Source organism: Eurypyga helias, unplaced genomic scaffold (assembly GCF_000690775.1).
Source record: "Eurypyga helias isolate BGI_N326 unplaced genomic scaffold, ASM69077v1 scaffold3425, whole genome shotgun sequence".
NCBI lineage: Eukaryota > Metazoa > Chordata > Aves > Eurypygiformes > Eurypygidae > Eurypyga > Eurypyga helias.
In genome coordinates, this window is record NW_010250685.1 from 215,401 (window position 1) to 231,048 (window position 15,648).

A 15,648-nucleotide genomic window follows, 5' to 3' on the forward strand; every position below is an offset into this window, starting at 1 on the left:
CAGCTGTCACTGGGGCGTGTTTCTCTCAACTCGGAGATCTACTTCTTGAAGTAATGCTTTGCTGTTGTAAGGCTTTCCCCCTATCTGTGCCCTGTAAGTATTTCTGCACTACCAGTGAGGAGCAAAATACATCTTAAAATTATCTACTTGTACATTAATGTGTGTTGTGATTTAGTGCTTCCACTCAATTTCCCTTTCTCCAGTGTTTACCTGTTAAGGATGCAGAAAACTGTACTCGTAGGGCAGAGGTGACTTATATGACTAGATATTTATTTGTTTTTTGATGGCTCTGGCAAATGTTTTAAGGTTTGTTTCTTTTGTTTGTTTTTTGTTTGTTTCTCTCCATATAAACCTTTTGCAAGCCTCTAAAGCAAAGAACTTTGTACTTCATCTTTATTCATGCTGCATGTATGCTGTCATAGACAGTTAAGGACAGGTTTCTTTCTGCTAGAGTGATTGATTTGCCCTATAAATCAGTTCCCACATAAAATTCACAAGGAACAAGTGATAGGTCATGGAACAATGAACTGATGTTGAGAATTTGCTTCCTTGCTTGTATTTCTCTCTGATTCCAGTTTTAACCATTCTCATGCCCCACTCTAAAGACTGCACTTAATTTTAATCTCTAAGTGTACTTGGGGGTGAATGAGCCTAACAAAGTAAAGGGGGAATAAAGGCCACTCAGCCTTTGTATGCTTGAAAAGCCTGGGGGTTTTTACTGCCCCTGGGTGGAATCTGCTCCTGTAAGTAAGGAATATATGGTATGTTTATTGGTTTAATCATATAAAAAGATAAAAGTATATGTAATGCATGATTGTCAGCTTTTTAACACAAATAGATGCACTTGGCTACCTGGGAATTGTCCATACGTTCCCAAGGACCCTGCCACCTACTTGTTCAAAGACATTGTAGATGATTACAGCTTGGGAGAAAGTTGTAACTCCCTCTACACAAATTTGTAGGAAAAAGAATCTTGAGAGTTGGTGGATAGAAATCTTAATTTTGACAATGATGTCAACTAATGGTTGTAAAACAAAGAAATTATTGCTTCGTATAAGAAAAATGGAAACTGCTTTTGATATTTTGGTAAAAAAGCCTTATATTTTGGTGGGGTTAAATGCTCCTTTTTCTTAATTATATATATTTATTATAAAGGACTTAGTAATTTGCCATGAACAGCTGTAACTTGATAGCCTGAGGTGTGGGCATCTAACAGGCTGTAAATCCAAGGACTGGGCTGTTGGATCACACAGACAAGATGCATTGCTAGATTTCCACCTCCCAGCACCCAGTTATCTGCTACTTTTCTTGCTACTGATGCTGATGAAGGGATGATGCATTTTGAGGGTGTGTCTTCTCTTTCTCTGTCCCTGTTTTTCAGGAGTGTTCTTCAAAATTTGTTGCATCTTTTTTTCCTCTTTCAGTTTAAGAAATGCAGTAGAACATGGAAAAGAGTTTTGGGGGATGAGACAGCTTTGCAGAGAAATGAGGGTGCTGGATTATTATTAACAAAAGGCCTACAGACAGGTGCCCTGTTAGAGAATGACTGGTGAGATTATGAACTGACATCGCACGACAAATCAGTTGAAGGTTGAGAGCAATGAACTAAAAGACTTTTATGTGTCAGAAGGATGTCATCAACTCTCAGGTGCATAAAAGTAGATTTTCCTTTTTTGCAGTCTTGCCAAAAGGCCGGCTGGGGACAGGTTTCCATTTGCACCAGGCAGTGTACAAATGGATAATCTCTCCACTGAAAAATTTAAAGTGTAAATAGAGAAGATAATATCTGATGGTTTCCAGATCACAAGTGGCAGAAGATATTAGTGGCATGGTTTGAGGGATTGCAGTTTATCAGATTGTTTGGGTGAAGTGAGCAGGGTCATAGCTAGACAGAAAAAAAAGGTAAGAAAAGGCACAAATAGTGTGACAGAGTCGGAGAAAAGGTGTTACATAAGGTGAGGATGCATTTCCTTGCTGCTGGTAGAATGGCTTTTAGAATGAGTGGAAATGGGGAGCTGGGAGAGAGATCCATGTAATCTCTTCACCACCACAGTAATGTGAAACTGGCTTGGCAGCAGTAGTTATAGATGCCTAGAAGAAAAGGAGATATATTTTACTGGACCTTTGACAACAGAAGGGAAACAAACAGTAATATTGGAAAATTAACATATTACTTCCTTTGATATTTGTGAATCTACCCACATCAACATATCCTATCATTATATCCTTGTCTCACCTGTGTTTCAATGCCTTGACATGCGCAATTTAAGCTTTTCTTTGTTTATTTGTTCCGGAGAGTTTCAGCTGTAAGACCAAATGCTACTTTGAGTTCAAACTTTAGGTGATTGTTGTTGTTTTGGCTCTCTCAGTGGGGAACTGAACAGAACTGAGAGGACAAAGTGCTGCAGATTGAGATGGAAAGAGTCTACCGTGGCAGGTTTCCAACCTCTCTGATTACTAAGGATATGGTTATTTTGTTTGATTAAGTATGGAAGGAGATGCAGAGATATATTTTTCTCCTGTGATTCACTCTATTTAATAATGTGTTGTATTATTACGTAGCATACACTTGCATAAATATCCTGTAAATACATGGAACAGACTCTATTGAACAGGTGGAACAATGGAAAAGGTTGAATGAAGAAACAGGCACAGAAATGTTAGGAATTAATTTGAGCCCCTTACACCAGGTTTGGCTCTCAGAGGAGTTGCGCAACATACTCGTGAAGTACAAGACCATCAACGACCTCTTCTTAAATGCAGACATACTAGACAACTCTAAAACAATCCTCCTTTTTTTTTCTTCTCTGCTCTTTAAATGAAGAAACCGGAAGACCTACTTTTGTTAAAAATGACCATCTTGTGGTCTGAAATATTTTCTCTATTAGTCCTTAAGCTTGTTCATAATGCAAAATGATTTCTTTGGGATAGAGTCAGAATTTAGTGGTGCAGTTGATCTATATGAGATGAAAATTTTGTGTTGGCTGAGATTTATGTGCATTTGTATTTTCCTTTGGTGGTGTGGGTGGTTTGGTGTTTTTTTTTTGACTTCTGTCACGTACACCTAAACTGCCAGGTCAGCAAACTTCTAATTGCCTCACAGAACCAAAGAATTAGGTTATACTAATCACCATTCTTTGCAGATCAGTGAAGGAATGGGGGGTGGGGTGGGGGGGTGGAAGAAAGAAAGAATGGACTTGAGGTTTGCACTGGTGTAAATATCAAATCAAAGCAAAGTCAAGAATTCCCCTAAAACTGTGAACTGTACTTCTGGATTTTGGGCAAACGTCCTAGCTTCTAAGAGTACTATAACTCATTCTTAGGTGAGTTATGTGTATATGCTTAGCTGAGCATCTGGTCCATAACTATTCTTATCAGTGAAAACATGATTATCTTGAAGTTTAGAGGTTTGCAATTATTTTCTATGGGGTCGGTATTCCATCTTTTCACCTTGGATATTCATGGTTTGCATAATGTCTGACAGCAGCTTTCCTATCTTCAAATGTGGAGAAAAGAAGGTTAGTGATTATGGAAGATAAATATAGGCAGTAACGATTAGTGAAAATGATTGATAAATGGGGTGGGGAATGGGAACAAATTTGAGACACAAAAAGGCAGAAACAAATGTTTAAATTTAGAGTTCTGTCCTCAAAAAGTCCCTGCCTGTCAAATATGCGGAAATAAATTATGAAAATCTTGGCATTTGATATTTCACAGTGACAGCTATGACATTCACGAGATGTATGCTGCTAAGTCATTGCCCACGGCAGGTTTATACAGCATGTACAGCTTCTCCAGGAAACGGGCAGCGCGCTTGAATATGTTTTGGAGACTACAGAATACACCGATGGTCTGGTCTGTTTTCTAGGGTGGTCTGAAATCTCGGCTCGTCACATTATGTAGCACAGAGGTACCCGTCTTGTAATGCACATGTTCTGAATGCCAGTTGTGTCCCTCGGGTACATCTGGACCAAATAATTTTAGGTAGTAGAACATTTATCTCAGAATGTTAACAGTTTAAAGTCAACAATTTACGTAGGGCACTCTCAGAAATTGGATCTACCTCTCTTGACATCAGTGACAAAAGCCCTGTTGATTTCTATGGAGCTGCATTTCAACCACACACTCCTGGTACCTTGCCATTTCCTTCTGTGCTTGAGCTGAGTTTTCAGCAAATGCATAAAATATTGCATTTTTCTCCTTATAGTTTTCCTTGTCATAATTACTATAAGAACAATATGAAAACAAGTTGTCTTCTGATGGACTCGCATCCCAACTCATCATGCTGATAACTTTCATTCCTTTTTTCCCGTATTTCTTTATCTGCCTATAACTGCCTGTTACTTTTTATGTAGACTGAAAGCTTTGTTTATTTGGTTTGTACAGCACCAAGTACAATTGATTCCTTTCCCTAGAGAAGAGCCTCAAGATGCTGTGATAGTTAAAAGAAAAAAAAGCTTAGTCACCTTTTACAGAGAGAAGTAGGGAATACCATAATAAAAATTCCTTTAACAAGATTAACATTTATATATGTGTGTATGATTTTTCATTAAGAACTTTGAATTTGGAAATAACTAATGTGATAATATACTATAATCCGTTGTTATAGGGATTTTTTTTTTCTTTCACTACTTTATAGAAGAAAACCCCAAACAAACAACTAAAGGGTCAGGAAATATTCAAATGTCCTAAGATGATATTAGGTGGATCCTATATTTATTTTTCAAAGTTACAATATTTAAATGTCAAGCATCCCCAGGAGAAATAAATTATTCATTATTATTAGAAAAATGTATTTCTAAAAAAATCATTTATTGGTGACCAGGCAGCATATTCTGTGAGAATGTTTCTTCTTTTGTACAATAGCTGCGTACTTTGAGATAATGTTCTAATTAACCTAATTGCAGCTTCTGTATTGAACTGTAAGTTGAGATCCAAAGTGTCATGGCAACTAGCAGAAAAGCTCTGCAAGCCTCTGCTTTCTCAGTATAGTCTCAAAAATAGGTCTTTATTATAGGAAATAAGGAGGTAAATCTTCTTAACAAGATAAAGCTTGAACCAAGAAAGAATTTTCCCCTTTGCACTTGATGGTAAAGCATAAATTAAGCATTTCTGCTTCGATTTAATTAGCATAAGCCATCATAATAATGTACCCCATAAGTGTTTGCTTTTCCTGTCTAGAGCAAACCTCCTGTGCTCAGGAGATTTACTGTAAATCATTGAATATTAATTTCTTGGATTTTATTGAAGAACATTTTACACAGTCAGCTTAGGAGAGAGAACAATCATTTTCTTTCCCTTGCAGGAAAGATCTTATTTAATACTGTGATATTAACTAAAAGGAACTCCATGAAATGCTGCTCCAGTTTTATGATACTGCTAAACTCTGGAGACTGCTGGAAGTGGGAATTTCAGAAAACAAGAAGTGTTTATTTTAAATATGTCTGACTTGAATGGCTGATAGTATTACATCTCTGTCCACTGTAGCTCTTGCAATCTTTCATTAACAGTTGTAATGCTAATTAGAAAATTGCTAGTCAGTTTAATTCATAGAAATATATGATTCCATGCAGGCTGAGTAATGATTGCAAAACTGCCATAAGAGAGCTTTTGCATGAATTAAGATCACAGTCCAAATCTAATAAATTAACTAAGTGTAAAACATAATGGATGGGAGTCTACTTGCACACTGGTGCTCTGGTAATACCATCAAGCAAAGCAAAGCTTTTTAATTTTATGTGCTATTTCCCATAAAACAGCAATCTTGTCAAATAATACGCAGCTTTTCCTCCACATCTGCTATTTTTTTCTGAGAAGTAAAGTTCATGTATATTGGACATTTCAACTGACTACTTAAGTCTGTGCTTTCTTGAGATCTCAAAATAATGTTCCATCAAATTATAATTTCATGAGCTTTTTATACTCTAATTGGTTTTGGAAACAAATATTTATGAGTTCCATTTGGTTTTCGTGTGCTTGCCTGGGAAATAGGACAACTGGGAGCAGCCTGCTGCCAGGACCACTCCTGCTGTCCAGGAATCATTCCCTTCTACTCCCCACCATGGCTCTGATGGGACATGGGGCTTGGCTTTATCTGATTATTGGAATTTTCTGTTTCCAAACATCACATCCCCATGTATCCTATGTCCCAATGTATTTCTTTTCACAGAGAAAGGCCTTTATAAAAATATGCCCTTAACCCATGAGTTTGCATTGAGTAGCTGGAAAAGTATACCTGAAAAAGAAATGCCAAAATCTAGCCTCTTTTCTTCCTTTCCCTAAACCAACAACCCAAATAGCAATTTATGAGAAAAGGGAACCTATAGACTATAGTTAACATTGATATGGCTTCCTAGGAAACAATATGCGATAAATCACAAACAGTTGTCCCTTGAATACTGGAAATATCAATAGGTCCATAGCCAGAAGTAGATAATGCCTGTTACTGTGGCAGACTTTACTAAAGTAAGGGCCAAATCTTTATCCTGGTGTACCAATAGCTATGTATTTTGTGTATATTTTGGAGGCTTTTGGTAATGGCAACCATTGGATATGCAGAAACAAGCACTTGCATAAATGAATCGGAGACACGAATTTCCAACTCTGCCATCGGTACATGCAAATGTAACCTGTCTGCAGAATTTTGTAGTCATGAACATTTATATTTGCAAATTAAAGCTGGTCAGGGGGTAAATCCAAGTAAAATACAAATGCAGAAGTGGTGACCAATGCAACACACTCTCTGGTCGACTGCACTTAATTTCCTTTGTGAGACTTTAGGCAGTTAAAGCAAATCACAAACTGAGAAGTCGCTACTGCTCTCGGACTGTTGGAAAGCTGGAACACTAGTTCCGGCTTTTATGAGGTCTGATATAAATCTCAACGAATCCTCCATGAGTGAAATGAATTGCGGTCTCCACAGTTCTTTCATTTGGCTTTAAATTAAACCAGTTCATATTTCTAAACATTTTTTCTTTTATACTTAAACATAAATGTTTTTTTCTAAATAGTTTTAAGACTTAAAAGAATATATAATTTTATACTTCCTAAACCCCATTCCTGTAAGGAAAAGAGCATAAGAGGTCTACAGAGATTAAGAAATCAATTTAAAAGTAATCAAATGCTCATTTTTTCCATGAATATTTAGACCAGTGAATTGCCAAAAATCACACCTGAATCTGACAAATTCCAGGCTTATTTTGCTTCAGTCAAGAACCATAATTTTTCCCATCTGTGCTCCTGCACAGGATTTTTTTCATGCTCTATATGCCCAGTATAATCTAGAAACATGTCTGCTGCAGCTGCTCTGAGCATGAGCAAAACAAAAAACTCTGATAACTGAGCAGGATAACTGATCACGCCCCTGAACTTTTTCTCCATCACTCTGCAGCCCTCAAAAGGAACCATGAATTCAGGGAAAAGGATTCACAGAAACAGCATATTGTGTCTGGCAAAAGGCTGTAGAGTTTTGAAGCTAAGTTGTATTGCAAAGCTGATTTTGCAGTTTCTCAAATACAATGTCCTTAAGCTATATTCAGCTTGTTCTAGTTCACAATGGGAGGTTTTCCTTCTTTACATCCTAAACCACGGTTTTATGTAACAACAAATCTCACAATGTAACTGGGTGAAATTGAGATTTATTTTTTTTTAATGCAATGAAAACTGGTTTATGGTGTGGGTTTTTTTAATTATTATTATTTTTTATTTTTAAATCCTCACCAGCTTTGCCAATGGGTTTATAAAATCTTCAGTTTCTGTGGTGTTCCTACATGTGTTGAAGTATTGCATTGTCTCCAGCTGCTGGGAGCTCTTTTCTTCCTAACAAATGTCAAGAGCTGTTTTGCTAATTCCTCTCCGATGTGTCATCCTTCTGCATTTATTCTCCCAATGACAATGACATTTTTTCCCAGAGACTCTTCCCCCCCAGCTGTCACCTTATTTATTTCTTCCTCTGTCTTGCCTTGAGGAACATGAGAAACATGAGGACAGTGCAGAGGGTTTCTCACATTTGTTTAATCTGCTTTGAACAGTTGTATAGGTCTGGCCAAAGCAGGTATAAATATCCCTATTTTTTTTTTTTTTAATAAAATCATTTTTCTTAAACGTACATGTAACATAATGATTGAATAAAATTGTTTTGTGACTGTAGGGTCCTTTACGGCTTTCCAGTTGTACCTCTAAATAGCACAGCCACAAGATTTTAGCAGTGCCAACGATGTGATGGCACTTGATCTTCCATAAAAGTGCCTAATGTTAACTTAGAGAATTCAAGTAAATAAAAATCCTTTAACATCCCCAAACAAATTAAAAAATGCTGCTGTTGAGGCTGCATACTTTTAAGCTCCTTTTCCCTCAAAATATTTCAGCCTCTTGTAGAGTTTTGTAGAAATATTGGCTTTTGTTAGACTTTTGTTCATAAAGTTTGTGTTAAGGTGAACACCTATTCTCCTTCCAGATTTCTTTCTGTAATAATTTCTACTCTTAGGAGAGTTTCTGCTGCTGATGTTTTTTAATCTTTTTATTCCTATGTTCTCTCTCTGGAGGAAGTATGCTTGTTTTCTGACCTGTTGCTCTCCTGCACGCTTGCTGTTCTTTAAATAAACGCTTGTCACTTCTTCTGTTGGTGTAAGAGATGGCTCTCATAAGAGTAATACATACTCCAAATGCAAGAAAATAATTAATGCACGCTCAGTTTTCTTCAAAGATCACAAAGGATCCCACAAAAGTTGGTGGGAGAAGGGTGTGTAATTTAATTATCTTGAAAACCCTGGCCACAGGCAATATTATTATCTGTTAAGATCCAGTAGCATGGGTCAGATGCACCATCTTACAGGAAGATTTCTTTTGCTAACCTAAAGACCACAGTAAAAAAAGCAATGAGTAAAAGGAAAACCAGAAGAAATAATCTCAAAATTTTATCTTGGTGTGCATGAGCTCAGAGACAACAACAGCTCTGAAGATATACTGATTTGTGCTAGATGAGAAATAACTCTGGTTAACAAAATGTCAGAAGATGGGAGAAGATTTGGACTTCACAATTTTCAAATAGATGATAATTTAAAAAATATGTAGTATAAGAAAAGGAAATGAAAATAATTATGTGGTTGGAATAACAGTAAGAGAATGGCAAAAGGAAGATGTGAGAAAGAATAAGAATAAATATTTAAGCGTATTTTACTCTGATGTGCACAGATTTATCATATGTTCTTATTTCCTCCATTAGGGCAAGAAGTATTTCCAAATATCCAGAAATATGATTAAATAATTCTTCATTTAAAATGTTACCTTCTAAAAAGCTGTTGTTTTGCACATGCATCTAAATCATTTTGCGATAATGTTGGAAGCAGCTTTTTGCCATTAATTTTTTTTAATTTTCACCTGCAGAATTATTGTTTGGCACTGTGTCATGTGATCAAAGATCATACCAGGTAACAGTATTTCTTTAAATCCTTGGCGTTTTTCTTGTATGGTAAGCAATGATTTGGTCTGAATGTGCTGATGAGGACTACATTGCAACAGTGCCTTAACTGTCTCAGTGCCTCCCTGGTTTCGTTTGACTCCATCAGGTGAAGAGAGAGCTGATCTGTTTGACATCACCTTCACTGTACCTCTTCGTTTATGTTGCTGTCCCAAGCCTCATGACGGTAGAATGCCTTGAAGACGCACATCATCTGAACACGTTTCTCTGAATTCGTATTTCTCACAGAGGTGCTAAGCAGGTAGGTTTTTTCTTCATAAAATAAATAGTGTGTCATGAAAAAGTATTTTCACACTGCATAGGAAAATAGACTAAAGTTGTAAAGTACCACTGCGAGGACTGGGAAGGCACTGCAAAGTCAATCTCACTTGTGAAATTGTAAGGAAAATCAAACTGCTGAGTATTACAGATCAACCTTAAAAAGGGAATTCATGATGTTTCTGCTTACAAACCAAGTTGTTCTAAACAGTGATCCGAGATTCAAAACCTATTTCCCAGTGTTGCATCCTACCTACACATGCTGTCTTAGGTGTTAAATGGAGTTCCGGCTTATGGCAATCCAGATCTTTTCTATCTGGTTGAAAAATATGTTCCATGGTGACTTTGAAAAATAGGCATTCCTACTTATAGGAATATAAACTATATAATGTTCATGTTTCTTATACAAACATGGTTTTATTTCTCTTATTTAAGGAAGCACAGTCTGTTTCAGTTCTAAGGAAGAGTCTAACTGCTAAATCTTGAAAAAGATCAGCATTTTCATCATTCTCCCCAAAATACTGAGTCCTGTCTAACCAGTCTAGAAGATAGTTTTTAAAGTGAAGGACCATTCAAGGACATCCACAAACTAACTTAATGTGATTAAAAGGGTTTACTTAGTTTCCCAGCTGATCCACAATCAGTGTAATTCAAAGACAGTAATTCCATGAAGGTTCAGCAATAGAAGATTTCCTTCCCTAGAACTCCAAAATGTTTTGTTCTGGTGCATTCTAAGAGAGAGATTCAGGAAACCTGTGCTTTTTTAGGTAAAAAAAAAAATCCGTTTTTCTTTAATTGTTGTGTTGAAAACAGTTAGCTACCTCTATTCAACAGGATAATTCAAAGAGATTTTGGATTCTGCATCTATTTCCCTATCTATCCATTTACCAATATTTAAAAATTGACATCTATTTTAACAAAAAAAACCATCTTGAAATTGAGATGCAAGTACTTCAGCAGAGCATTTAAGGACAGCATTGTATTGAAATGTGCCCTTATCCATATAGAAATTTCCCCAGAACAGTATTCTGGGCGGGAATTTCAAGAAACTGCTGCCATTTTCCAGCAATGGGTGGATTGCCCTGTCCCTCATGAGGAAGGTTTGCATTGTGCAGGCTTGTCAACCTGCAAATTTTGTGAGTGCAGTTCTAATGTCACATCACAAAATAAAGTCAACACAGTCTTCACATTTAGAGGTAAGGAGAGAGATTTTACTGCCTCTTAAACAACTGGGGAAGGTGAGAAACAGCAGCAATCACAGGAATATGAAGTGCTGAAATATACAATTAGAAGAGGTGTCTAAAAACTTAATTGACCAATGACATGCTGTCACCAGCAGCTTAAATGCAATCCCATAATGACATTTGCTATAAACCATGTCAGAATGAAAAATAGGTGTAAACTGACGTGCAGAGTGTCTGAGATTTCTGTGCAGCTGATAGATAATCCTACAGAAGCAAAACAACTGACAGGAACATAAACTTCAGCGGTGATTACCCTGTAATTAAATGGAAGCAGTAGAGGATCAAGGTAACAAAATGTGGAACAGGACCCAGGAAATACAAACAAGTGTTGACTCAGTAATTCTGCTAAAAGAGTCCAAGATTTAGGCAAGACAATAATAGTTGGCCAGTTGTCTGGTGACAGATTTGTGTCCCTCCTGTAAAATAAAGCAGTCAGTTCCTATTTCCCCCTTTTTTTTCCCCTTACTGTGTCACAGCACATGCAGGTTTATAGCTCCTCGGTAATTGTGAAGGACCTTGGTAGTGTTTTTCCTAACAACACGACGAATCTCACAATCCCCACTGCAGGTTCACCTCTGGGAGTACTTTCCTGGACTTTTCTCTGATGGCCACTTGGAATAGATATGTGCTTTCCCCCTGGCTGTCAGGCTCCAGCCTAATTTTCAGTTTAATAGACTGCACATTATTTTAGAAGAGCAGAGTCTGGTTTATTTCGGTGCAGTCAACAGAGCTGACCAAGTGCTACGGTCTCAGCTCAGGAGCCCAGAACAAAAAGTATTTCTTCTCTCCTACACCCTTTGTCTTGCATGAGTTTTATTTCAAACAAGTGTGAATAGAGATGTAAAAATATTAATGATGAAAACAAAAATACAATCTAGCTGCTTCAAATGCTTCAAGGTTTAAGCATGAACTATTGAATGTTACCTGCTGGTTATTAGTAGATAATAGTAAACAGAATTTATTAAATAAGTTCAAGTAACATTCTTAGGAAAAAAAAAAAATCACAATTCTTTCATCAAATGCATTTTCTGTTCTTTACCAGCTCGTAGAGTTAATTGTAATAAGCTGAAAGAAAGTAATACTAAGAGTAAATAATTCACCCTAAATTCTGTATTGAGTGCAGCAGACCCTTACTAATCCACGTTTTGCTAATCCTCACACTTTATAATGCACACAAAAGAGTCTCTCCCTTCACCTGCTGTCTCTTTGCAAAGATATAATATCATAATGTTTCAGTGACTTTTCAGACTGTTGGAATCTCATTATTTATACAGCATAAATAATTAAACTAGACCCTCTTTTTAAAATTAAATGAGCCATGTATTTCTGAACTAGTTACCTGAGTTATAAATTGTGCCAAAAGCTGATCATCTCTTACATGTAATTAAAGTGTTCACTGACCTCTTGCTCTGAGGCTTCAAAATTAGGAAAGTCACCCAGGCAAGGACAGACTATGGTATGCAATGCAGACAGCTTATCTGTCAGCAGTATGGTGCTTATGCTGCTATCCCCCTGTTTTCTCAGAAAGCAAAAGTCACCGGTTTTGGTGAATAGTTGTCCACGTAGTTCTGATGCTCAGCCATTGCCACACACAGCAGGACCATTGTAACGTGCCTGCACCCAGCAGTATGTGCGGAGATCTCAGATTTATTAGTAAGCAAATACTTTATAGATTTATAATTTACCAGTATCACAATTTCCATGCTTGTTTTTAAAAGATTAAATGATGAGGAAGCAGTCCTTTGGCCAAAAGGGCAGTAGGTATGGCAGTATACAGCCAGGGTGTTTTGTTATGCAGGGGAAGTTCGATAATTTAGATGCATGGCTTGTTTTAAACCTCATAGAGTAATATTTGTTCCGAGTTACCTGAATAAATCTCTGTTTAATCCCTTGGTGATGACAGTCAGAATTTCTCAACTCTAAGCTTTATGCGTTAACACTTAGCATTTGGAAATCCTGATTAGCAACACAGACAGTTGGAGGGGCAGAACCAAACCATAGACAAGGCCTGTGGAAAGCTGTTTGTAGTGAAGACAGCTAAATAAATAAAACATGCTTCCTTCACCACTCTTAGTGCAGCCACTTGGGCTGGGTATTTGGTGCCAAAAAATGCTTATAAAATAAAAATATCTGTCCTAAAGGTGTTTAACGTCTCGCAGCCAACACTCATCAGTATACAGGTTTGGGCACTAGCTGTGAATATTGAAGGTATGAATATGCTTTACTAGTGCAGACAAAACTCCAAATGAATTCAGTTTGGGTTACGTGCATGTAATTACAACGGCTTGGTCTCTTTATGTATGTGTTAGCTGGAAACAAATGAGATTTGTTTGATGTTTCACATTGCACCATGGATAAAAGATCTGTAGCAAATAGCAAACCTATTGCTTTGATCCTGTGTTAAAACACAGGAATGTAGACTAAGGTCTCAATCCAATTCTCGGGCACAAGAAAACATTTCTGATCATAGTGCTGGCTGAAGGAAGGGTATATATCTTGGAGTTTTAATTAAAAAACAGGACTGAAAAGAATCCATCTTTTCTTGTCTTAAGTAATTACTTTCTTGCATCGTGATCAGCAGTACACATTCTGCTGTCAAGAAACTATAAAAAAAAAAAGGCACAAAGCTGAAACTCAGAATAACATGACACAGTGGCTGCTCCATGTAGAGGTTAGACCCGCCCCAACCCCATCCTCTATTGCAGATGATGTATTGCAATTCATCAGATAAATGCTGATAGACTTAAAATTCAACAAAACAAAAATAGAGATTGAGGTTTTATTAACCATTTGGATGGAATTCTTAGTCTTTACAGTAATAACTGCATACCTTAGAAGGCAGAGACTGTAAGAAAAATCAATTTATAAAAAGTGTAGAAACTATAGCAAAGCAGAAGGGTATAGATAAAAAAAAAAAAAACCACCAAACAAACCACAATCCAAGCAAACACAAAAATCCTGTTACCTTTTTTACCAATGAAAAGAGGATTAGGCCTAAGAGTCCTTAGATTGTTGTTTATTGATAAGTGGGCAAAACATATGGTAAATAGTGAAAAGAGTATCAGAAAACAATTGCTAGACTACTATTATAGTTTTAAAAATAGTATCTGAGTTTAATGTATAAAGCAATTAGAGAATGAATGTTTTTGTTACCTTCAATTTATTTCAGTGCTCATATGAGATACCAAAATACATTCAAGGCAGAATAACTTAATTATTCTGGGACATCAATGGAAACTTTCTCCATCAGAGGGCCAATTGTTTTAGCTACCTTTGCCTTCTAGATGGTCAAATAAGCCCAAGAAATATATCACCAAAACAGATATTTTTCATTTTTATTTAAAGATCCCTGTTGAAAAGGAGAAAGCTTTAAAGAAAGTAACAACAGAGTTTGGATCAGTTTTTCAGTTCAAAGGAGGCTGTTAGTTATAAGGGATGGAAATCTGACTCCTATGGAAGTGTGTCATGAATAACTTGTACCAATATTGCATTTTGTCTTATTTAGGTTCTCTTTTTCTTCTTCTATATGAAAGTATATTTCATATTACCTGAAAAGGCAAGAAGTATCAGTGTAGTGAAACAATTTTTTTTTTTTTCCTTGACCGGACTACTTATGTATATGAAAATATGACATTTTAACTATTAGAACAATTATCATATTCAGGACAATATCAATTATCATATTCAGGACAATCATAAAAATTAAGATTGCAGTTATTCAAACATTTATTTCAGCACTAATGGAAAATTGTTTATACTTGAGCACCACATAATGCTGAACCAAATGCCGAATTTTCTTCAGGAAGGTCTGCGACTGTGGGTGCAAATTCATACTGAAATCGGCAAAACCTTCAGTTCACCTCAGTCCCTTCTCGGTTTGTACTTTTGTGCACCGTCAGTTTTCTGAAAAGTGCTTCTCTCTGTTATTCTCGACCTCAACATACGGCCAATTAATAGGAAGAAAAAGAGTGTGAGACTGTTAGGCTCTGATTGTCTTTTAAAATGAGCATAATTATTCTCATATCAGTATTGTCTTCAGAGTTTCACACTTATGCCTCATAGACTAAGAAATAAATTCACATGAGCAATACTTCCTGATCTATCGTGAATGACAGTGATAGAGTACAGGATTATGGAGAAAAGAAAATATATGAGCATTTATATGAGCACATTGCAGCACTTTAGGAACTTCAACACACTGTATTTTGCCTTTCCTACATCCACTCTCGGCGCAGTGTTTCAACAGGTCTGTTCTCCAAAGGAATGGGCCAGGCCATCAGGCAGCGTAAGTAAGTGTGAGTGCCAATTTTGCTGAAGTTGAAAAATGCAACATATACCATATGCAAAGACTTTTAGGATTGAATGTCTAAAGAGCAGAAACATTTGTTCAAAGGATCAACTTATTCTTTATGATAGAAGTTATTCAGCCATTTCATTGGTCACTTATAACCACATTTCTTTTCAATGATTTGGTCACTGAAAACATGAAAATATTTTCTCTTTGTAGTGCCATGTCAGCTCCTGTTTATTTGTTCTGATATTTTATTAAAAACCACCACCACCAACAAAAAAAACGCACAGAACCAAACAAATAAAAAAACCAAAACCTGCAAATCTCTAATTAAAAAAATCAAAATGCATGATTAATTACAAATCAAGAATATTTTG